Raw genomic sequence first — 24,417 nt, 5'->3', positions numbered from 1 at the left:
GTGCGTTGGCTGAATTTTGTCCTCTGGCTTCTTAAAGGTCTGCATGAGATGTCCGACCTTCTCATAGGCCCCTGGCTAGTCAGCAAGATGAAAACTCTCTTTAGAACCCTTTTCTCTGTTTTCCTCTTGAGTTCCCCTGTATGAGGTGCGGGGGGGGGGGGGCTGCCCCCGCCACCTCACACCACCCCCTGCCCCCTGGCTAGGTGTCCCCATTAACAGATGGGCAGAGAGAGGCACTCAGAGAGGTGATGTGACATGTCCCAGAGGTTGTCTTCTCCAGGGCGTGGGGGCAGGGTCCTGCTCCCTGCAGCACTGCGGCAGGAGGCTGCATTCAAAGGAAGCGCGGCCGGCAGAGGCCTCCAGGAGGGGCTCCCAAACTCAGGCCTCTGCTGGGCAAGTGAAGCAGGCGAGGCTGCAAGCTCTGGAAGAGGGGCTGTGGTGGGGTCGCTGCCTCTCCATGGGACCTGGGCTCTTAGTCTTCTCTCTGAGCTGAGAGTTGGACTCTCAGGATCCCCAGGGGCCCGGTCCGGTTATGGCACCACTACACCCTCTAAGCCTCAGTTTCCACATTTGGGAGAAACGGTGGTTTGAGGCTGCCCTGCCTGCCTTACAGGTCATGACCTTGAGGCAGGTGTTACCCTGGTAGCCTCAGGCTGCCCTGCCTGACTTATGGGTCATGACCTTGAGGCAACATCACTCTGGTAGCCTGGAATGTATTCCTAGGAGGTGACCTTTGGAGAGCAGTGTGCCTCCTCAGGGGCTGGACTCCCTCTCACTTTTTTCTCACTCTCTCTGGGGAGGAGCCAGCTGCTCTGTGGGCAGGGCCGGTGGGGAGCTCTCACCACATCCTCCTCTTCCTCCTCCTTCCTCTCCACCCGGCACACACTCTGGGCCAGGGGTGGCAGCCACTGCCTCTGATAGACCACTGGTGTCTCTCTGCCAAGGGACCGATGCGCTCGGGGTTCGGATGTCTGCCTGCTTCTCCCTGAGTGTAATTGCCAGCCTGCCAACCTGTCTCTCTGCCTCCCTGCCTGCCTGTTGGTCTCTCTGTGTGTTTGCCTGGCCTGCCTCCTGCCCGTTCGCTTGACTTCTCCTGTCTGTCTGCCTGCCTGACCAGCTCTTGCCTGCTGTCTGTCCACCACCGGAAGAACCGATCGATCAGTCCCTGCCTCACAATGACCATCTTCGCTCCATGTGTGACCTCTGTGGGACATGACTGACCATTGCGTGGCTTGCCTGCCCAGAGCCCAGCTTCCATCTGTCCAGGTGACAGGTCATATGCCTGTCTGGCAGGCTGCGGATTCCCATCCCAGGCCCCTGCCTGTTCTCTCAGACCCTCATCTCTCACCCTCCGCCAAGCTGCGGCCCCTGGGAGCCCACTGGATTGCCACAGACACCTGGAATGGATTTCTGAGGGAGAAGCTGGATTAGCAGGTAATGGGGCTCTAGCCGCCTTTTCTATCTGGGAGGGCCCAGGCCTTCCTTGCCTGAAGTGGAAGGTCGCAGAAGGGTTCTGCACCCTCATTGCAGCTGGGGACAGGGAGTGGGGCCAGCGGGGTCCCTTGTTCGGCCCAGCTCAGCATGACTGGAAGGCCTCTGTGTGGGTCCGTGTGGGTCCGCTGGAGGCCTGCGGGCCTGGGGCAGGGGCATGGCTGAGGCGACCCTGAGAGCTGTCTGTAAAACCAGCTCCGAAGGGCAAGGGGCTGGGCAGGGAACACTGGTTCCAGACTGGACATGCCTTGGCAGTCCCCATGGTTCTGGGCAGCTGAGCTGGGCAGGGGTGGACATGGGTGCGACTCTGTGATGCTGCTAGGGGACCCATTTTGGAGGTGGGTTGGAGGCACCAAGTTTGTACCAGCTTCTGTGTTCTATCTCCTTTATTTGATCGAATCCTTCAAAAAAAGTTGGTGTGCCCATTTCACAGATAAATAACTGGGGCTCTGAGAGGTAGAGTGATTTTCCCAAGGTGACTCAACCAATACATAGCAGGGTAAGCAAGTGACTTGAGGGCTGGTCCTGAGCTCCACATGCCAGCTCCTCATCTTCCTCACGAAAGCACAGGGAACCAGCTGATGGCGAGAGGCAAACCGGATCTGTGTGTGTGCAAGGAGGGGAGAAGAGTGCGGCCTGGGAGGCCGAGGCTGAGCCTTGAAGGATGCATCGATTTCTGATTTGTGAGAGGGAGGGGAAGAAAGGGACAGACAGTTACATTCCTGGCAGAGGAGCCGGGGCAGGAAGCCCCTGGAGCGGGGACTGAGGGCTTACGGAAGGGGTGGCGAGCTGCTGCTCAGCGGGAGCAGATCACTCAGGGCGATGGGCTGCTCTGGGGCTGCTCTGGGGCTGCTCTGGGGCTACATTCTCCTGGGAGAAGCACAGAGTTTTAGAAGCACATGGTAAAGTGGGGAAAACCTGGCGGGTTCAAAACCCAGCCATGCGATTTCCTAGCTGGGTAAGCTTGGGCAATTCTCTGTGCTTGTTTTAGCTATAGGGAGCCACGGTGTTCTCACCTGTAAAATGGGAACAAAGGCAGCTCACCCTTGTGGGGCTGGTTGTGAGGATTCGAAGTTATAAAAATAGGAAAGCTGCTGGCTGGGGCCTTCCCAAGGAGGGACTTTGCATCACGAGGAACCTGGAGCTCAGGGAGGAGAAGGGCCACTGTCCAAGAGCAGCAGAAGGTGCAGGGCCACACTCGGGAGCCTGCAGCCTTGCCTGCTTCAGCCCCCAGGTCTGGTGCTGCTGCAGGCACTTGAGGGTCTCCCACAATCCACACTATAGCAGGTGAGGCTGCTGGCCTCATTCGGCCCATTTCACAGAGGGGCCTGTGGCTCTGTGGGGCGAACCTTGCCCCGGGTCAACTGTGACTGTAAGGGTTTGGACCCCGAGTTTATCTGACAACAAGGTCACAAGCTGCCAGAAAGGATAGCATGAAAGTAAGACTCGTAGTTGTATGGTACCCCCTGAGAGTGGGCATTGGATCAAGGGGGCTGGGCAGGCCCTGGAGGGTTGGCCCTGATCGCCTGTTCCCTGTGGTGAGCTCAGCAGAAGCCCTGGGACTGCCCACCTGCTCCTGGCAAGGCGTCTGGATCATGATAGCCCCTCAGTAGAGGAAGCTAGGAGCCCTTTTGTTAGGAGGGAGCCAAGATCCAGGGCCAAGACAATGGGGCAAACAAGGTGAAGGCTGAGCCCTCAGCTGCGCTGCAGGGCAGTACCTCCCCAGAGTAGAACAGAGGGGGGTTGGAGGTGGGGACTGGGGCCTGTACAGGCTTGTGGGCAGTGAGCGGGGGCATGCTGGATGGGGGGGTGTGTTCAGGGGAAGGTGGAAAAAGGAAAGCAGGCCACCAGAGATTTTGTGGGCACCAACTTCTCTGCAGCATCATGATCTTCCTGGTGCTTGATTTAAAAAAAAAAAAAAAAAGAACAAGAAGAAAAAGAAAGAGGGGCACCCTTGCTTCCACAGCCAGGGAAGGGCACCAGTGCCTTCATGGTCAGGTGGGGGCGCTTGACCTGGCTTACGAACGCACCACAGATTGTGATGCAGGCCTTTGGAATAAGCCAGACCTGGGTTTGAGTCCCGGCTCCATCACTTAGTACCTGCATGACCTTGAGTAAGCCACCGACCTCAGCCTCAGCTTCCTCATCTGTTATAGGGAAATAAGAATGCCTTCTCGGGCTTTTTGTGAGATTTTCTTCAACATGTTTTTATTGCACACCTACTATGCACCAGGCACTGTCCTGGGTCCTGGGGATGTGGTGGTGCACGGACAGACGGACAGACAGACAGACAGACAGACGAACAGCGCTATGATGAGGTAGAAAGAACACAGCGGTGGCTCATAAGAAATGGCAGCTATGGTGTTCTACTTTCAATATTATTGGCAATAGTCATCTTGTTATTCACTAGGACACCCGGCGTAGCGTCTGGCATATGCTAAGCCCTCAATAAAGGAAAGGTTTTATGATGATTCTACTCCCCACTTTCACAGATGGGGAAACGGAGGCTCAAGAAAGGTGGGGTTTTCTAGGCTCCCTCAGGAAGTCATTTACAGGCAGAGGGAAGAAAGCTGTGAAGACAGAAGCACTTCCCACTTGCCCTCTCCTCATGCGCTTCTCCATTACCTGCCCTCCAGCACCCTCCAGACTGCAGGGGTGCAGGAGGGAGAGGGGGTGGAGCAGCCCCACCTCCACCCCAAGGCTCACAGGTGCCACCCCCCCCCAACTCATTATCCTGGCACCCAGCCAAAGGGACTTTTTATGACAGCTCAAATAAGAGCTCTGAGTAAACTTGGAAATTCTGAAGCAACCTGAGAATATTCACTTCCCCGGGGTGTGGGCAGAGGACACCTGCAGCAGGAACACAGCCTGCTGCTCCCCGTAGCCCCCAGGGAGGATCTGGTTATGCAAATTGTCCCCATGGAGGTGAGGCAAGTGTGCCAGCGTGGCTCTCTGCTCAGGCCCTGGTCCCTCTTTGTTGTGCAACCACGGGCAAGACTCTGGATGTCTCTGGGCCTCTATTTTCTCAGCAAGACTCTCGACGTCTGTGTGCTTCTATTTTCTCATCTCCCGGAAGGCCTGATCATGTAGACTGGGACTAGGACCTGCAAACTTTCTCCAGCACAAATCAGTCACATTCAGGATACTTGGCCAGGGCCAGGGCCAGGGCCAGGGCCAGGGCAGGCTGGTGGGGGCCTGCCGGTCAAGGAAAGGGTAAAGGCAGGTTGCCAGACCTGCTCCAACCTGCCCACCTTGTGGCCTCAAGTGATTTCGGTTTAAAACAGTTTTTTCTTTCTCTGCCTTACAGCCAGCCCCTCCTGGCCTGGGGAAAATGGGGTTGCAGGAGCTGAGAGAGGCTGCCCAGTCGAGGCGGGGCTGCCCAGCATGGTGGAGACTGCAGGGCAGACAGAGGTTGCACAGGAAGGGGAAGTCTGCTGGGATGGGATGATGCTCCTCAGCTAGGAGAGGTTTCACAGACTGGGAGAAGTTCCAGGAGGGAAAGGCTGTTCAGGTGAGAGCAGGCTTCATGGACAAGGATTCTTGGCTGGACTAGGAGGGAGAAAGTGAGAGCAAGAGGTTCCAGGGGCTCAGAGGTGGTACACACTGGGAAAGGACAGGCCCTGCCCAGCCCTTTGTGTTCAGCCCCTACTGACTAGGCTGTATCACACGCGTCCTGGCGTACCTGTCTTTCGACCCACAACCCACACCTTGTTACTGGAAGAAAACAAAAGTAAAAGGCAACTAAAATTACCCATACACGTATGGTGTGCCCCGCTCCTGCCTCACGCCCCCTCAGCCGGGCCGGGGCACAGGGCCCTGCTCCCATTCTACAGATGAGGGACACTGAGGCTCGGAGAAGGGAGGAGATGTGTTTCACATCCCACTGTGAGTTAGTGGTCGAGCCGTCTTTCTGATCCACGACCGCCAGGCTGGTTCTTCCCCAGCCTGAGAGCTCCACTTAGGTAAGAACCAGCTGCTTGACCTTGGGCAACGCCTCCTCCCTCTCTGAAAGTTCCTTGTCACTAATCTGATGACAGCAGTCACAATCACACAGACCCTGGGAACTGAGGGTGTTGCCCAGGGTGGGGGGAAGTTCCTGGGGACTGTGATGAAGCTGATGGGGAAACCGAGACCTTTTGGGGGCTGCCTCAGGGCTGCTCCTTGTATGACTGGGCACCACAATCTTTAGCCTCATGCACTCGCCCCCATTCTCCTTCAGCTACTTGCTGGGCACCTACTGTGTCCCCGGCCCCATGCTGTGCACTGGGGATAGTGGCAAACAGCACAGCTAAATGACCCAGCCTCTGGGAGCTTTTGTTCTGAGGCAGAGATAGGTCATAAACACAGAAACAGGAACATTTACTAAACTAATCTTCACATTACAATTGTGAGGAAGGAGACAGACAAAGGGATGTGTGGTAAAGAGAACTGCAGGGGAGAGCAGACCCATTTGAGACAGAGTAGATCGCTTCTTCGAGGAGGCAACATTGTAGTTGAAATCTGAGGACGACAAAGCAACAAAGCACAAGGACATGTTCTAGGGATAGGGAATGGCATGTGCAAAGACCCCGAGGTGGGGAAAAAAGTCAGAGCATTGGTGTTTCTATACTTATCAAGTATGCAAAGGTCCTCAATGCCATGAAGTTAAGAAAGAGGAGTCAAAAATGGTAAGATTTAACTTTGCTGTGCAGTCTACATAGGTTTCAGCATTGAGGTTAAGCTTCAAAATCCGTTATGATAGAAAGCATACTCTTTCATTTAGTCAGTCATGTAACACATGTTTTGAGCACCTACGTGTCAGGCACTGGTCAGCCACTGGGGATTCAGCAAGTAACTAAGAAACACACGGCCCCCCGCTGGGTGTTGCTCAGAACATTGCTAACACCACCATGAGCAGTGTGCTCTGGTGGAGGAACGGACCCCAGAGGAAGGAGTGACTCATACTCTTAGGAGAGGTCAAAGATATACGAAGGAGGTGACATTTGAACTGGGTTTTAAAGACTGAGTGGGAGGCTGACAGTCAGCCGAGGTGGGTAAGAGAGCCCTGGCTGAACGGGGCGTGCGAAGGCACGGACGCCGGGTCAGTGGGGAGGCTGGGGAACCTGCCAGGACGCTGGCGTTCCTGAAGTCCAGGGGGAACACTGCAGGGTGGAGGGAATGTTGGGGGGTAGATCCTGAAATCTCTTGAATGCTGGACTAAGGAACTGGGGGTCTTCGATGAAGGGCCAAGAGGAGCCACAGAATGCCGTAGCTGGAGTGGGGTGGGGGTGCGGGGGCCACTGCTGAAAGCGGGGGATAAGGGAGGAGGCAAGTAGGAGGGAAGGCGGTCAGACGTCCTTGAAGAGCGGGGATAAAGTGGGAGCCCTTTCTTCTGTGTTCCCTTTCGGGAAGTCCCTCAGTCTTGACACTTCTCTTTCTCGTGACCCACTGGCTCTTGTTTCTGGCCCTTCTGGGGAGTCCCTCTTCACCCACCCATTTCTTCTTGATCCCTCTGAGAAACAGGTTGTTTTACTTCACCACGCTCCTCACCTTTCACTTTCAGTCCCCACCTGAATCACACTGGAGATGATGACTGACTTGAGGAACTAAGTAGATCCCATTCCTGAATCATTGGTGAGGGAAAGAAGATACAGAGAAACCAAGAATTTGTGTTCTTTCCAGTTTGGGGTAGTTGTAAATAATGCTGCAGGGAACAGTCTGGCACATGTCTGCCTGTGCACATACATACGCATTTCTCATAGTCTAGAAATGGAATTGTTGAATGTTCTGTTCAGCTGAAATTTTCCGAAGTGGTTGAACCAATTTACGCTTCTATCAGACGGCTGTGTCATGATTCAGAGATCTGGCTCCTCCAGATCCTTTCAGGGACTAGGAATAGTCTGTCTTTTTCATGTTAGCCATTCTGGGTTGATGGGTAATTGTATCATATTGGCATGTAAAATTGCATTTCCTTGATGAATAATGATTTTGAACACCTTTAAATATGCTTCTTAGACATTTGGATGTCCTTTTTTGTAAAGTGCCTGTTTAAGCTTTTTGTCTATTTTTAAAAAATTGACCTCTGCATTATTTATTAGTGTTTTGAGGGAGTTCTTTATATATTCTAGGTACAGATAAATTTATATGTGTGTGTGTATAATATATACATTATATGATATATAACAATTGTATATTATATAAAAGAAAGTTATGAATTACATATGATTATATAAAACTATATAGTAGATAAGGAGTGATATAATATAGATATAGGTATGGGTATAGATATAATCTCCTCCTGTTTCAGTTTTTTTCATTATCTTAATGGAATCTTCAGATGGACAAAAATTCTTAATTTTAATGAAATTCAGTTTATCAGTCCTTTATGTCTAGAGTGTTGTATGTGCTGTTTAAGAAGAGTTGCTTGCCCTAAGGTCATGAAAATAATATCTTGTGTTTTCTTCTAGATGCTTTACTGTTTTACCTTTCATGTAGCTTAACAATCTATCTGCAGTTTATTTTTATGTACGATGTTAGGTGGCATATCAAGGTTTATTTTTTCCATATGAATATCCAATTAACCTTCCATCATATTTCAAGATCATGCTTTGCCCAAGGCTTTGCATGGTCCTTTTGGTGAAAGTTAAGTGGCTCTGTATGTGAGTCTATTTCTGGTCTCCATTCTTCTTTCATTGGCTCGTTTGTTTTTCCTTGCAACAGTGCCGTATTTTTCTTCAAGGTTGTCTAAACTATTCTCTGCTCTTTGCATTTCTGTTTAAATTGTAGAACTGGTTTGTCCATTTCCACCAAAGAAATTATTGCTGGGGCTTTTTTTGAACTTTGGGTTTCCACTGAAACTTTAGTTCAATTTGGAGAGTTGACATTTTAAAAATATAGTCATCCCTCGATAGCCACAGGTGATTGGTCCCAGTATCTCTCGTGCATACCAAAATCCAGGGATGCTCAAGTCCCTTATATAAAACGGGATAGTGTTTGCATATAACCTATGGTTGCATAAAAGCGACAGCATGGTACATATCACTTCATTCACATGGATTCTGCATAGTGCTGAATTTCATGTTTTGCTTTTTGAAACTTTCTGGAATTAAAAAAAAAACACAATTCTGATTCTTAGTTGGTTGAATCCACAGATTGAAATTTACAAATACAGAAAACCGACTATATTAAAGTTTCTAGTCCATGAGCACAATATGTTCCCCCGTTTATATTTTAAAAAATTTATCTTACCAATATATTGCAGGTTTCTGTGCAGAGGTCTTGTGCATCTGTCATAAGAGTTATTCTTGGGTATTTGATTTTTATGCTAATGTAAATTATATAATTTCTAAACTTCCACATTTGTTCTTAGTGTGCAGAAATACAATGGATTTTTTTTCACACTTTATCAGTTTTGTTAACACACTATTTCAAGCTGGAGTTTCAGATGTAAAAAGAAATAGCTGCAAACCTTAGGCCACTTCAACTAACTACCAGTTGGGGACATTCTGACTTTGCCTTTGTGAAGTTTGTAGACCTCATCTGCTAACCCCAGGAGAAAGGGTATCGTGATACAAAGCAGGATTCTTAGTCTTGGACTTCATAAACCAGTAAATACTTTTTACCCTCTTAACAGTTTTTAAGTGTACAACACAGAACACTACAGTATTACCTATAGGCACATTGTTGTACAACGGATCTCTAAAACTTTTTTGTAATGCGTGACTGAAATGCTATACCCATTGAACAACAACTCCCCATTATAGCCCCTCCTTCCAGGCCCTGATAACCCCCATTCTACTTTCTATTTCAATGAGTTTGATTACTTTAGATACATCATGTAAGTGGAATCATGCTTGTCTTTAGTCATTGGCTTGTTTCACTTAGCATAACATCCTCAGAAATCATTCATGTTATTACATTTGGCAGAATTTTCTTCTCTTTTAAGGCTACATAATATTCCATTGTCTATATACCACAGTTTCTTTATCAATTCATTGGTTGATTATCTTAGGTTGCTTCCACATCTTGGCTGTTGTGAATAATACTGAAATGAACATGGGTGTGCAAATATCTCTGAGATCTTGTTTTCAATTCCTTTAGATATGTACCCAGGAATGAGATTGTTGGATTACATGGTAGTCTTATTTTTAATTTTCTTCAAGAAACTCCATACTGTTCTCTATAGCATTTGTGCCATTTTACAATTCTACATCCTCACCAGCATAGCAGGCATCTTAACTGGTATGAAGTAATAACTCATCGTGGTTTTGATTCGCATTTTCCTGATGATCAATGATATTGAGCCTCTTTTCATATATCCATTGGCCATTTGTTTATCTTCTTTGGAGAAATATCTATTCAAGTCCTTTGCCCATTTTTTAAATAGGATTTCTTTTTGTTTTTGTTTCTTTTTATTATTGAGTTATAGGAGTTCTTTATAAATTCTGAATATATTCAATATAGGGTTTGCGAAGATTTTCTATCATTCTGTAGGTCACACTGTCATCTGTCAATTGTTTGCTCTGCTGCACAGAAATTTTTGAGTTTGATGCAGTCTTGTTTGCTTATGTTTGTTTTGTTGCTTGTGCTTTAGCTGTCATATGCGAGAAATAATCCCAATGTCCTGAAGTTTTTCCCTATGTTTTTTTCCTAGGAGTTTTGTGGTTTTAGGTCTTATATTTAGGCCTTTTAACCCATTTTGGGTTAATTTTGTATATGATGTAAGATAAGAGTCCATCTTCATTCTTTTGCATGTGGATATCCAGGTTTACCTGATGCCATTCATTGAAGAGACTCTCCTTTCCACATTGTGTAATCTTGGCACCCTTGTCAAAGGTCATTTGACTATGTATCCAGGGTTTGTTTCTGGCCTCTCTATTCTGCTCCATTGATCTCAGTACCTACTTTGTCTCTCTTTATGCCAATACCTACTTTGATTACTGTAGCTTGGGAATGTGTTTTGAAATCAGGAAATGTAAAGTCTTCATCTTCATTCTTCATTTGGGACACTTTGAGATTCCATACAAATTTTAGGACTTTTTTTCTATTTCTCTAAATAATGCCATTGGGATTTTGATGGAGATTGCTTTGAACCTGTAGGTTGCTTTGGACATTTAAAAAATATTAAGCCTTCCACTCCATGATCATGGAATATTTTTCCATTTATTTGTGTCTAATTTCTTTCTGCTGTTTCTTTTGTAGTTTTAAGTGTACAAATCTTTCACCTCCTTGGTTAAGTTCACTGCTAATTATTTTATTTTTTTGATACTATTGTAAATGACATTGTTTTAACTTTCTTTTGCCTTGTTTATTGTTAGTGTATAGAAATGCAACTGATTTTTGAGTGTGGATTTTATATTATACCACTTTGCTGAATTCATTTATTAGTCTAACAGGTTTATTTTGTGGAATCCTTAAGGTTATTTATATGTAAAATCATGCCATCTATGAACAGAGATAATTTTACTTCTTTCTTTTCAACTTGATTGCCTTTTTAAATTTCTTTTTCTTGCCTAATTGCTTTGGCTAAGATAGCCAGTATTCTGTTAAATAGAAGAGGCAAGGGTAAATATTCTTGCCTTGTGTCTTATATTAGAAGAAAAGTGTTCAATTTTTTTTATTTTTTATTTTATTTTTTACCATTGAGGTGAACAGTGGGCTTTCATTTGTGGCTTTTATTATGTTCAGGTAATTTTATTTTATTCCTAGTTTGCTGAATGTCTTTATTGAATCTGTCAAATGCTTTTTGTGCATCATTTGAAATGATCATGTCATTTTTGTCCTTTATTCTGTTAATGTGGTATATTTTTGTATGTTGAACTACCCTTGCATCCCAAGGTTAAGTTCCACTTGTTCATGGTGTATAATCATTTTTAATGTGATATTGGTATCACATTAAACTACACTAATGTGTAGTCTATTAGTATTTTGCTGAGGATTTCTGTGTCAATATTCATTATGGATATTGGTCTGGAGTTTTCTTTCTCTGGCTTTGGTATCAGGGTAGTGCTGGCTTCATAAAATGAATTTGGAAATGTTTCTTTCTCTTTAATTTTTTGGAAGTTTTTGCGAAGGATTGGGATTAATTCTTTAAATGTTTGGTAGAATTCTCCAGTGAAGTCATCTGGTCCTGGAGTTTTATTTGTTGGGAGATAGATTTTATTTTATATTGCTGATTCAATCTCCTTACTAGTTATAGGTCACTCAGATTTTCTATTTCTTCATAATTCAGTCTTGGTAGATTGCATGTTTCTAGGAATTTACCCTTTTCTTTATATGTAAACAAGTTTGTTGGTATATACTCATAATAGTCTCTTATAATCCTTTTTATTTCCATGGCATTTATTGTACTATCTCCTCTTTCATTTCTGATTTCAGTTATTTGAGCCTTCTATCTTTATTCTTAGTCTAACTAAAGTTCTGTCAATTTTGTTGATCTTTAGATATACCATAGATTTTTATATGGACTTCATATCTTGTGTCTTTGTTAACAATTATGATTTTAATAGTTTATCTGTTGAGTATCTGAACTTTTCAAGGCACTCAATCCTTATATGTTCCAATTCTTATAGTTTTCTAGTCTTTATAAATTTGTTTCTTTTTCTTGACTTACGGCACTGGCTAGGACTTCTAGTACAAGACATTCTTGTCTTTTTCCTGACCTCAGGAATAGTGTTCATTATTTGTCCACTAGGGACAATGTTGGCTGTATATGTTTTATGTGTGTGTGCTCCTTCACAGATTGAAGAAGATTCCTGGTTTTCTGACAGTGTTTTAAAAATAATGAATGGGTGTCACAATGTATTGATTGCATTTTCTGAACCTATTCAATTTTCATATAAATTTTCTTCTTTATTCTGTTAATGTGATGAAATAGATTACAGTAGACTCCCCTTATTCACAGGAAATACATTTCAAAACCCCCAGTGGATGCCTGAAACCACAGATAGTACCAAACCCTATGTATACTATGTTTTTGTACATATACATATCTATGCTAAAGTTTAATTTATACAGTAGAAACAGTAAGAGATCAAGAACAACTGATAATAAAATAGAACAATTATAACACTATAATACAATAGAAGTTGTGTGAATGCGATCTCTAGCTCTCTCCCAAAATATCTTATTTTACTGTAGTCACCCTTCTTTTTGTGATGATATGAGACAATAAAATGCCAAACCTACTCCTGAATCTGTGTAATTCCTTACTTGCTGTAAATGGTTTGGTGTCACTCATTTCAGGGTTCTTTGTATAGTCTTAATATTTTCTGGTGCAACATGTTGCCATCAATCAGAACACATTTTCTGTCCATGTCTTTCACCCACAGATTTAATGTCTTTTACATCTTAACTAAGCACTTACGTATGCACTGTGGCTGCAACTTTTGCAATTTGAAGTATGACAGCAAAACTAGCATATATTTTTTTTCTTTCTTCACAATATCATGGGTAGAAGATTTATTCTTACTATAGATCTTAGCAACCTCAGCATATGATTCTGTTTCTTATTAAGTTTAGAACTCTCACCTTTTATTTTAAAGGAAGCACTTTATAGCTTCTCTTTTGCATATCTGAATTGCCAGCATCACTTCTGCTTTGGGGCCATTGTTAAATAAAATAAGAGTGACTTGAACACAGGAACTGTAATACCATGACAGTGGATCTGATAACTTCTGAGAAGCCTAAGTGACTAACAGGCATGTAGCATATAAAACATATATATGCTGGACAGAGGTCCTGGTGGGACAGAGTGGAACAGTGTGAGATTTTATCACGCCACTCAAAATGACACACAATTTAAAGTTAAGAATTACTTATTTCCAGAATTATTTACTTAATATTTTCAGACTTCAGCTGACCATACATAAATAAAACCACAGAAAATGAAACCATAGATAAGAGGAAACTACTATACTGACTTTCAGATGTTGAACTAACCTTGCATTCCAGAAGTATACCTCATGAGATAATGGTGTATTTTCTACCTTTGCATATATCATTATATTTGATTTATTAATATTTTTCTTAGAATTTTTGTATGTATATTTATGTGAGTGATTGATCTATAATTTTATTTTCTTTTAATGTCAAATTTTGGTATTAAGGTTATGTGTTTGAGTATTTAGTTTATTTACATTTAATATAAATACTGATGTGTTTGAGATTAAGTCTATTATCTTGTCATTTGTTTTTCTTTTGCCCCATCTGTTCTCTGTTCCTTTTTTCTTCTGCTTTGTCCCATTTTTTTAGAGGAATAAAGTTTAAAAAATTATTATTCTATGTTTTCTGTCTATCATTAGTTACACTTTCCTTTATAACTCATTTAGTGCTTATGTTAGAAATTACAGAGTTCCGGTCAAGATGGTGATATAGGTAATCACAGCTCACCTCCTCACATAACCACACCAAAAGTACAACTAATATATAGAATGACCATTACTTAGAGCCATCAGAAGTCAACAACTACAGAATTAAAGAAACCACATCCATCCAGACTGGTAGGAGGGGTAAAGAGGCAGAATGGGCTGTTCCCACATCCACGTGTGGTGGATAAAAATTCAGGAGGGGTATCTCAGGAGCGAGGTGTCCCAGCCCCACACCAGGCCCCCTAGCCCAGAGTTCCCGTGCCAGGAAGATAATCCCTGTAACTTTGGGCTGCAAAAACTGGCAGGCATTGAATCTGGAAGAAACTTCTGGAGTCCCAGATAGTTCCTCTTAAAGAACCTATACATGGAATTACCCAGACTCTCTCCCGCTGAGCTCCAGCACCATAGGAATAGCAGCTTGAAGGCACCAGTGGCACACAGGGAGGAACAGAGAGAGATGTTTGGCATGAAGTCAAGACCTGGGAAACAGCTTTCTCCCATTCAGAAAGATGGGCAGAGGACATTGTCCCTTTTCTGAAACCTTCCCACCCAGAACTACAGAGCTGGCAGGCTGGTGACATACCTGAGTCTCCATCAGCCTGGCTAACACTATACGCCCTGCCCCGGAGATCTCCAGAGACTCCTTCCCACCCAAGTTATGGGCCCACCCAAGCTGCTTTTCCATATGATTGGCTGGTCTTGGCTCATGTTTCACAACTTCTTAAATCTTCTCAAATAAGGAACAGCCAGCTTTGATGAGCAACCAGCCCCTGTACCTCTTGCTAAGTGACTCCAGGCCAGGCACTAACAGCAACCAGCCTAGATTCACAGCTTGGCTTCACTGGGTAATCTCCAAGCCCAGCACAATTAGCAGCCATCTCATAGCTCAAGCAGGGTGGCCCCAGCAGAACACCAGCGCCTGTGTACCCAGTGGGTAGTTACAGATCATGTCAGAACAACACCACCCTGCTCCTGCACAGCTGATCCTCCACAGAGTGTGGAGGTTAGTCGTCAGTGGTCACAGTCAGCCCTTGCAGCAGACTGGCCTGGGTAAATCCCTCCCATTGAACTGCCAGCAGCAATCAGACCTCAACTACAAGAGGAGGGAGTACTCAGCCCACAAAGAGGATGCACCTCGAGTACCCACCTTGGGTGTTAGGGGATTCTCTGCCACTGGACCATACAGGACCCCTGAAAAGATAAAGTCGGCACCATTTGCTGAGCAGGCCTATGACCTTGTTAAACATGACTGCCATTTTACGCTTCTAAGCTTATGTCCCCAGGACTGGAAATTACTGGAAAGCAAGAACAGAATGTTCTAACCACCTCCTACAGCCACAGGCAGAAGATAACATTGGAACAAATTGCAACCTCGTGTTACAATGCCCCAACAGCTCTGTGGCCACAAAACAGCAAATCCCCCATCCTTTTTTAATCCAATGATAATCCAATAAAAGCTCAAAGCTCCTACCCCTCAACGCTGGTGTATTTCTCCACACCATGCTCCTCTCCTTTCTTGGAGAGTGAATAAAAACTTTACTCTCTATACTTTCTTTGTGAATTCTTTCACAGCCTGCGTCACTGACCACCCTAACACCTACTACATTAGGCTATGCTCCAAGACAGGGAGTCATAGGAGCTCTTCCTAATACATGGAAACAAACAAAGGGAGGCTGCCAAAATGAGGAGAAAAAGAAACATGGCCCAAATGAAAGAGCAGATCAAAACTCCAGAACAAGAGCGAAATGAAATGAAGATAAGCACTCTAGATATAGAGTTCAAAACACTGGTTACAAGGATGCTCAAGTAATTAAGCAAGCACCTCAATAGCATAAAAAAGATCCAGTCAGAAATGAAGGATACACTAATTGAAATAAAGGACAGTTCACAGGGAAACAACAGTAGAGTGAATGAAGCCAAGAATCAAATCAATGATTTGGAATGTAAGGAAGCAAAGAAACAACCAATCAGAACAGCAAGAAAAAAAAAACAACCCAAAATGAGGATAGTGTAAGCAGCTTCTGGGACAACTTCACAGGGCCCAGCATTCACATCATATAGGTGTCAGAAAGAGAAGAGAAAGCAAGAAGTTGGAAATCTATTTGAAAAACTAATGAAAGAAAACTTCCCTTATTTGGTGAAGGAAATAGACATGCAAGTCCAGGAAACACAGAGAGTCCCAAACAGGATGGATGCAAAGAGACCTACCCCAAGACATACTATGGTGACAGAATCGTGAACATGGAGAGCATTTTTATGATTTTCTGAATGGAGTAGGGTTTGAGGGAATGGGAGAAGTGGTCAGCGGATTAAGAAATACAAACAAATAGTTACAGAATAGCCATGGGAATGTAAAACACAGTATAGGAAATGGAGTAGCCAAAGAATCTATGCATGGCCCATGGACAAGAACAATGGTGTGGGGTGCCTGATGGAGTCGGGGGTGTTGGGTGGAGGGGGAACATTGGGGCAACAATTGGGACAATTGTAACAATATAATCAATAAAATATATTGATATTTTTGGAGTCTATCTTATATTAGTATCTTTTTCACTTCCTAGACAGTGCAGTGACCTATAACTTTACTCTTTCTTACCTTTGGGTATCATTGTCATGCATTTTAATTCTGCACATAGTTTAAACTTTATGATATTATCATTATTATTATTTTAAGCAATTGATATTCATTTATGTTAATACTCTCTATTGTTCCTTATTCCTTCCTGTAGGGCACTTCTTCCCATCTGGGATGCTTTTTCTTTTGTCTGAACAACTCACTTTAGTATATATTTTGATGCAGGTATACCAGTGACAAATTCTATCAGCTTTTTTTTTTTAATCAGAAAATATGTTTATTTTGCCTTCATTTTAAAAAATTTTAAGATTTCACTTACATATAAAAATCACTCTTTTAGGGTGTACAATTAAGTGGTTTTTAGTATATTCACAAAGTTGTGCAACTATTACCACTATCTAATTGCACAACATTTCCAACTCTCCAAAAAAATACCTATGCCCCTTAGCAGTAGCTCCTCATTCCTCTACTCTCAAAAGCTCTAGCCCCTGGCAAGCGCTATCTACTTTCTATGTCTATGGATTTGTCTATTTTGGACATTCCATGTAAATAAATCATACAATGCATGGCTTTTTCTTTCTGGGTTATTTACCTTAGCATAAATGTTTAAGGCTCATTCATGTTGTAGCATATATCATTACTTCTTTCATTTTATGCCTGAATAATATTTCATTGTATGAGTATCCTACATTCAGTTTGTCCATTCATCAAATAGATGGAAATTTGAGTTGCTTCAAGTCTGGGTCTATTATGAATAATGCTCCTGTGAACATATGTGTGCAAGGTATTTTCTTTGGACATATGTTTTCAACACTTTTTGCTATATACTAGGGTCAAATTGCTTGGTTATGTGATAATACTATACTGTATTAACTTTTTGAGTAACTGCAAAATTGTTGTCCACAGCACATGTACCATTCTGCATTCCTATTAGCAATATATAAGGGTTCCAATTTCTCCGCATCCTTGCCCATACTTTTTATTTTCCTTTTTTAAAATAATAGCCATCTAGTTGGTGTGAAGTGGTACCACATCGAGGTCTTCATTTGCATTTTCTTAATGACTAATGATAATGGTCATCTTTTCGTGTGTTTATTGGTAATTAGTATAGCTTTCTTGGAGAAATGTCTACTCAAATCTTCTGTGCATTTTGAAATTGGGTTATCTTTTAGATCTTGATTTATGAGTTCTTTTTATATTCTGAATCTTAGACCCCCAGCAAACATGATTTGCAAATATTTTCTATCATTCTGTAGACTGGCGTTTCATTTTCTTGATAGTGCCCTTTGAAGCACAAAAGTTTTAAATTTGAAATAGTTCAATCTATTTTTTCTTTGGTTGCTTGTGCTTTTGGTGTCGTATCTAAGGAACTATTGTGTTTGGTCGATTATTTATTTTGTTTCATTTTGTTTTTTGGGGTGAATGTCTTAGGAATTTTATACACAAATTATATAATCTGAAAATAGAAACACTTTACTTCTTTCCAATATTTACTTCTTTTCCTTGACTTATAACCTTGGCCAGGACCTCTAGTACAATGTTTAATAGATGTCATGAGAATGGACATTGTGTTGTTTATCTTAGAGGGAAGGCTTTCAGTTTCTCATCATTAAGTATGAAGTTACCTGTTGGGTTTTAGTTGATTCCTTTATCATATTGAGCTTAACTTCTTTTTTTTTTTCCTGAAGGAGATTTTTGCTGGATATAAATTTTAGTTGGTTTTTTAATATATATGTATTTATTTTTAATTTTTAAAAAAGATTTCTCTATGATGTGCTTAGATGTGATTTTCTTTGTATTTTTCCTCTTGGGATTTTGTAGAACTCCTTGAATCTGTAGTTTAATGTCTTTTAGTTTTGGAAAATACTTAACCCATATCTCTATTATTGCTTCTGAGTATTTGCTTCTCAACTCTAAATACACGTATTTTAGACTTTGGCACAATGTCTGATATGTCTCTTTTGCTCTTTTCTGTATTTTTAAATTTTTTTCCACGTACTTCAATCTCAGTATTTTCTGTTGACCAATTTCTCTGTTCACCAGTCCTCTCTTCCAATGTTTCTAATCTGTTACTAAATCCATTAATTCGGTTTTTATAAAATTTCAGTTACTGCATTTTCCATTTCTAGGGTTTCTGCTTTTAAATAGACTTAATATTTCTGGTGGAATTCTTGAACATACTAATCATAGTCATTTTAAATCATGAATGTCATTTTCTGAATCACCTATGGGTTTGTTTCCATTATCTCTTTTACGCTTGGTTGTGGTCGTTTGATATTGCTTTTTGGTTTTCCTTGTCAATTTAAGTGAATGCTGGACATTGTGTACGAAAAGTATAGAGGCTCTGGATAAAGCTAACTTTTTCAGATAGGTTTTAGTTTTCTTCTAGCAAACGTATGACATATAAGCAGATCACCTTGAAGCCATCAATACCAAGCTGCCTACGATTTTGTTTGCTCTTAAAGCGTAGCCTTTCATGAATAGCTGGGTATTTACCAGGGCCCATCTTCCTTACCAGGCCCTGAACTTCAATTCCTCCCTGTGCATTGGGAAACTGCCAAAATCTCTTCACTTTTTAGCTTACTATGAGAGGCTCTCTGCTAGGTTTCTTGGTTTGCAACTCATTTGCAATGACTTGGCAAATTATTTGAAAAAAAATTGCATACAAAATTTCAATACATTTTTCTTCACTCTGAAACTCTAGCCCCTCAAGTACTGTCAACCTTGCTTGCTCTTTCATGGCCTCTCGCAGTGTTTTTCCTGCTTGGTAGTTGTTCTCAGGAGGGAAATTAATCTGATACCAGCTCCTCCATCATAGCCAGAAGTGAAAATCCTCCTCCACATTTTATTTTACAAGTTTTAGATTCACTTACATTTAAAATGCTATGTACGAAGCCCTGGCCAGTGTGGCTCAGTTGGCTGGAACATCATCCTGTAGACCAAAGGGTTGCAGGTTTGATTCCCACTCAGGGCATATGCCTGGGTTTTTGGTTCAAAAAACCCCGGTGGGGGCATGAGTGAGAGGCAACCGATTGATGTTTCTCATATCATTCTTTCTCTCCTTCACTTTCTCTCTCTCTAGAATCAACGAGCATGTCTTTGGGTGAGGACAAAAAAACCCCAAAACAAAACAACTTACTATGAACTCTCTCACTGGTTCTGTCTCTGACTTTAAAAGAAAAAAATAAATAAATAAAAATATAAAATGCTATGCGATAGTGTGGTCATACAAAAAGGTGTAAAGAATAATATACAAGGTGGGACAAAGTCAGTTTAAAGTTGTTCATATGAAGAATAATACAATAATTAATGTATAATAATACAAGAATCTCTGTGTTTTATGCACTCACAACTGTAAATCCACGTTTGCCCCCCTGGGCAGACAACATCCATGGCAACTTCACTCAGTTTCACCAACTGTTGAGACCCCTCATCACATCCCCTCCTTCTCTACACTATTTGGAATTTGATGTTTATCATCCTCTTGAATTTCTCTATACTTTCAGGACACACGTATGTTCATCTAGAGCAGTTTCACATGGCATTAAGTGTGATATAGCTGGTGTTCTTTTCTAACTTACTTTTTTTTTCATTTTTCATTTTGTTTGTGAGAGTCATTTGTTTTGTGGTGTGAAGATATGATTCATTTTCATATTGAGTGATTACACCAAAATTTATCTTCCCATGTTCTTGCTGATGGGTATTTAGGTTGTTTCCACTTTTTCATTTTTAAAGTCAATGCTGCCATAAACATTCCGCATACGCTTCTAACACACATGTGGCAGAGTTTCTTCTATAATGTACACAGGGGTGAAATTGCTGGGTCCCAGGGCAAGCACTTACTCAAGTTAATTAGATAAAGCCACACTATTTTCCAGACCAGTTGTATGAATTTACATTTCCACTAGCTGTGAATGAGAGTTACCATTACACGATGTCCTCAGCCTAAATGTCAGACTTTTAGTTTTTGTTAAGTGGTAAGATTAAAATGGTGTGTCATTGTGCTTTCTATTTGCATTTCTCCATTGACTGTGAAGAAAGCACTTTATATTCTCCATAGCACCTACTTCAATCAGATTTCCTACCTCCAAGCTTCTCCATGTCCCCAGAATCTCCTGAAATCTGGTCAGCTTTTAATCTGAACTCCCACAAACGCAGCAATCGTTTCCTGGCCCTGGCGCCTGGCGGGTGAACACCCCTGCAGGGCGCCGTACCCCCAGGACCGTGCCGGCCTGCTTTCTGTACAATGACGCATTTGGTGCTTACAACAAACCTGTAGCGAAGAGTAATGACCCCCATCTTACAGATGAGAAAACAGAGATTCAGAGGGGTCGGGGGCTTGCCCAAGGGCACCCAGATGGGACCTGGCAGACTCCAAGCCAGGCGCTCTTCACCCCACTGCAGGAGACCGCAGAGGTGGCGGCCGCTGCAGGGCTCCCGTAGCGGAAGCCCCGTAGGGCGCCCTCCGCCCTTCGCTCAGGAAGCACACCTGGCGGCCTGGTGCGCATCTGGGAAGCAAGTTGCTCTGGCCCCCAGGAGTCAGCCAGTGGGAAGATTTGCAAGGAAGTGGATTCAGGGCAGGGAGCACGACAGGATGGGAGGGGTCCCTGTTCTGTTGTGTGGGAGCATTAGGGGAAGCCTTCATTGTTCGAGGCTGGTGTTTCCCAGAAGTGAGTGGCTTATTTCAGATGGTGTTAAGTATCCCTGGACCCTAGTGCAAGGGTTAAATATCCCTGGGCCCCTTTTCCACCGTCTTTCGATCTTTGGATGCTGGAGGGGATGAGACTCTCAGTGTGGTGCTAGTGTAGCCAAAACACCTCTGACTCCCTTGGATCCCCGTTTTTAAACAAAGGCGAACAGTATCTCAAGCCCTAGGAGTATTAGGCAGGGGGTACTATTTTCTTAAAATTCAGTTACTGTCTTTTGTTTTTCTTGTGTTTAGTTTTTACATTTCACTATATATGGTTTTATGACAAGTTGACTGTTTTGTTTAAGTACATACATAGTATCTACTATGTCAGGCTCTGTTGCATATGCTTTACAAATATTGACTAATTTAATTCTCCCAAGGACCTTATGATGTAAGTACTGCTATTATTATTTCCATTTCACAGATGAGGACCCTGAGGCCCAGAAATAAACTTCCCTAGGTCACACAGCCTGAAAATGGCAGTGCTGGGATTTGAACTGAGGCAGGCCGGCCCCAAGTCTGTGTTTTAATTACTGTGATACACACTGTCTCTCCATCTCATACTAGTGATGTACCTGTCGGTGGTAGTGATAGTCCATCTTCTTTTAAGACGTGTTTATTGGAGCAAAAAGTGGGAGGTAAAGTAAAGATAAATAGCAAGTTGGCGAGAGCACAGGTGAAAACCCTGAAGGCAGTGCGTGCTGGGCGTTGCGGAACATTTCTGTGTGGCCTCATGGCTGCAGGGACGGAGCGTGTGGGCCATGAATGCTGCGTGTCAAGTGATGGGAGGGGAAAAGGTGTTCAAGGAGAAGATGCAGCATGAGAATTTGTGTCACACAAAGGAAGGGAAGCATGGTGGGGTGTGGGGTGCTCAGAGGATAGTGAGTAATTCAGATCAGCAGACCAGTAATAACAAGAATCCAGCACCCCTGTCTAGTAGTTACAGTTCACAGAGCACGGCCACATCTGCTTTCTTAACTGCCAGGTGTGCTGGGCACTGCCGTCCATCCCCATTGAACAGAGGCTAACGGAGCTCAGAGAGCAGAAGGACCAGAGGTGCTCTGAGACCCTCTGGCTTCCTTCTGGGCCCTTTTGCTCCATCCCACTGTATCAGGTTTCTTTGGTGGCACGTAAGAGAAGCAGAATTCAACACAGTTGAGCAAAATATGTGTTTTTTGGCTTATGTCAATGAAAAGTCCATGTATGGACTTCAGATACAGCTGGATCCAGGCCCTTCAATGATGCTGTGGGGGCTCCAGTTCTATATTTCTCACTGCTGCCATCATTTTCAGGCAGCCTTTCTGCAAGAGGTGACAGAGATGGGTACCAACTTCCAGTAGGCACTCCCCAAATACCTCTTAATTAGAGTTCTAGAAAAACTTCCCAGGACTGCGCTCATTGGCCTAGCCTGAGTTGGTGTCCATTCCTGACCCATTCACTGTGGCTAAGAAGGTGGGTTGCTTTCTTGGCCCCAGGAGCGCCTCCTAAGAGGGGAAGAGATTGCAGGCAGGCAGAAGCAGCCGATCCCCTCCATCCTCTGGAGCCTGAGGATGCAGAACCGAGGAATGTCGGGGGAAGGAGGAGCCTCGAACCTGGACATGGTTGAGACGAAGCTGCTGGAGTGTGAACGGGACAGAGCTGTGCCAGGCCCTGTGCTGGGGCTGGGGTCACACGTGTGAACATGCTGGTTAGCGGCAGATCCGGCTCCACCTCTTGCAATGGGAGGTTGAATCCTCAAAGTGTGGCAGCAGGCCTCCTCCGGGGCGTGGGACAAGACCAGTGTTCTTTAAAGCAGCTTCAAATGGAATTTGCCCCAACATTATCTCATTTTAATACCAATGTTATTCATTTTTAAACATGTTGGGAAAAAATACACAGCCATGGAGATGATTGCTTAAGATGAGGTTGGAGTTAATTTTTAAGTGACTTCATTTATAGAAAACATATTAAGTAAATAATAGTACACATGATAGGTGGCCAACACAAAATATGGCCAACATTTTGAAAGTGAAAAATTTGGGGAACTTTTGTCTAGATCATTCTTGAATTCTTCCATTTCTGATGCTCTAAATTCTATGTTATTGAGTGTTTATGTCAGGGGCTATGCTCAGGGTTTTCTGCAAATCACTTCCTTGAATTCTCACAAGAATCTTGGAAGTAGGCTTTACTGTTTTCTACAAGGCTGTGAGAGGGGAAATGACTGGCCCCGGGCCACACAGCTGGTAATCTGAACTTCTCTGTGCACTTCGCGGCTGCCTCCTTGGTGACTTGGTCAGAGCTCAGAGAGAGCTCTTGATGGAGCCAGAGTAGGAGCTGGCGGAATCTGGATGGTGGGCCTTCCCTGTGTGGGCTCAGGGATGGTGCCTGGAAGAAGCCATGTTTATGACGTGGTCCCTGCACAGGTCGTCCTTCTAGGCTCTAGTTCCAGCTATACCCCTGTCTGTGGGTGTGGTCTGGGTGGGACTCCTCAGCCTGGCCGGTGGACACACTGGCCCCTGGTTGGCACCTCCCCAGGCAGACACAGAACTGAGGATGTGATGGGCAAACTGCCAGCTGGAGACTGGCATGGCCAGCCTGGTGGGTCGTTCCCCTGCCCAGGGTACCAAAGTCCACTTTTCCAGGATAGGCTTGCTCTGTTCTCCCAAGGGGTCTGTTCTCCATCACATCTAGTCCAGGCTGCCTTTGTCTGGCTGGGTCTGGGTTCCAGTGTGCTCCCTAGTGGGCTAACCTGGGATTTGGATTGAGTGAAAGGCTCATTATTAAACTAACCTTATCTTCGGTATTCAGTAGGGGTCTTTATAGGCGAGTCTTAGATTTGCTATTTAGTAAGGAGACAATTTATAGGGCTGACATCAACATGCGTGTTTCATGGGAAGGAGAACTCAAGATTCCTGCTCATTAAACATCACTTTCCAAACCAGTGTCCCCTTTCTCCCTCCCCTGCCCTCTCTCTTTCTTTCTTAGCTGCATAGATGTCCACATTTAATTCCACACACAATACAAACTAGATGTGTATGGGACAGCAGTGAGCCTGTCCCTCTTTGAATCCACCTGTCATTTTGTGACTTGGCGGGGTGGACAGAAAGAAGGTGGGAGAAGTGGTGAGGTGTCCATGGGGCAAGTCAGCCATTTTGAAGGGGCAGGAATTCTTGGGAGTGTCCTTGGGCTCCTCAAAATCTTATTTTTCTGAGACAAGTCCAAGAATCTGAGGCACCTCTTCCAGGGGAGGGACGGGGGTTAGGGGTAAGCTGTTTGGGGTCCCTTGATCCCAGGCCCAGGCCCACCCTCTGCTGTATGTCTCTTCCAGGCCCCCA

The sequence above is a fragment of the Pteronotus mesoamericanus genome, unplaced genomic scaffold, assembly GCF_021234165.1.
Source record: "Pteronotus mesoamericanus isolate MK-2021 breed Mesoamerican mustached bat unplaced genomic scaffold, CSHL_Meso_final contig_72, whole genome shotgun sequence".
Classification (NCBI taxonomy): Eukaryota; Metazoa; Chordata; class Mammalia; order Chiroptera; family Mormoopidae; genus Pteronotus; species Pteronotus mesoamericanus.
The sequence above is the reverse complement of the archived record's forward strand: the minus strand, read 5'-3'. Positions refer to the sequence as shown.